The sequence below is a fragment of the Somniosus microcephalus genome, unplaced genomic scaffold (genome assembly GCF_052327205.1).
Source record: "Somniosus microcephalus isolate GS21.2 unplaced genomic scaffold, FLI_Smic_1.0 scaffold1847, whole genome shotgun sequence".
Taxonomy (NCBI): domain Eukaryota; kingdom Metazoa; phylum Chordata; class Chondrichthyes; order Squaliformes; family Somniosidae; genus Somniosus; species Somniosus microcephalus.
In genome coordinates this window covers 17501-18577 of record NW_028227034.1, presented here as the reverse complement: position 1 = coordinate 18577, position 1077 = coordinate 17501, and positions in this window count along the sequence as shown.

The following is a 1077-nucleotide window of genomic DNA, read 5'->3' as shown; positions in this document are numbered from 1 at the left end:
AGAGGTTACATTCCAAACAAAAACTCGCCGAACTCGCACGAACAGGCAAAACAGTCGCACCGGTATCGGTCCGGGATAGCAAACGAGTTTAGATCGGTCAGAGAGCCCGAGTTGGAGGAGTTGGGGTGGAATTTGAACGGTGCACCGAGAAGGTGATGTGTGTGTGTGTGCGCACGGCAGTTGGTTTCGGTCGGCTTGAGACAGGGACGGCCCTGGCACGCTTGGGTGGTTCTTCGTTCAGCATGGACTTTTGCGGTTCAATGACAGGCAGAGAAAAAAAGAGAAGATGGCGAGATGGGGAGGTGTCCTGGCTTGACTTCGATGCAACAAAAAGCCTGGCCCTCTTTGCTTTTCTAATTCTGCTGCCTACTGACGCCTCCGCCTCATGTCTTTGCTGTTCGTTGGCTTCCCCCCTGTGTGACCTTGGCCTGCGGCCCTTCTTTCGACTTCCGTCTCTTCCAGTCTTGTGCATCATCGCTTATCTTGTGCCGAGCCTATCTCTCAACCTCTCTCTCTCTCTCACACGCAAGCTCTGCTGCTCCCCTCTTCTCGTCCGGATCGGACAACAATGGACTTTGCCACCGTCTTGCAAGCATTAACACCGCAGTCGAATTGAAGGGAGCTTCTGCGGGCTCGCGTGCTGCCTGGCGGCTCGTCGTCGGGACCTCGGCGAACGGCCACTGTGAGCTCTGCTGGGATTTGAACCGGTGATGCAGGCCCGGCTTTCTTTTCCCCCCGTAGTGCAACTTTGGTCGATCTAGTCACTCTCCCTTTACCGGTACAGGGTACCTAGACGCTTCTCCACTCTGGCTCCCGCGAGCTGTTTGGGGGGCGGCGGTTTAAAGACTCGAGTGTCTGTTTGTCGGTGTCGAGAGCTTGTTAGCAGCCAGCAGCAAGCAAGCCAGCAGCAGCAGCAGCAGCCAAGTTGAACGTTCGAGAGAATGTACCTGCCCGTCCACACGGATTTCTACCCCCCACAGTGGGGTGTTTTCACGCGGTCGGCTTGTACCCCACTCAGTTCGTTTTTCTGGCCTTGTTGTCTACTGTCATGTTTGTTTGTCTTGTCTGTCTGCCTGT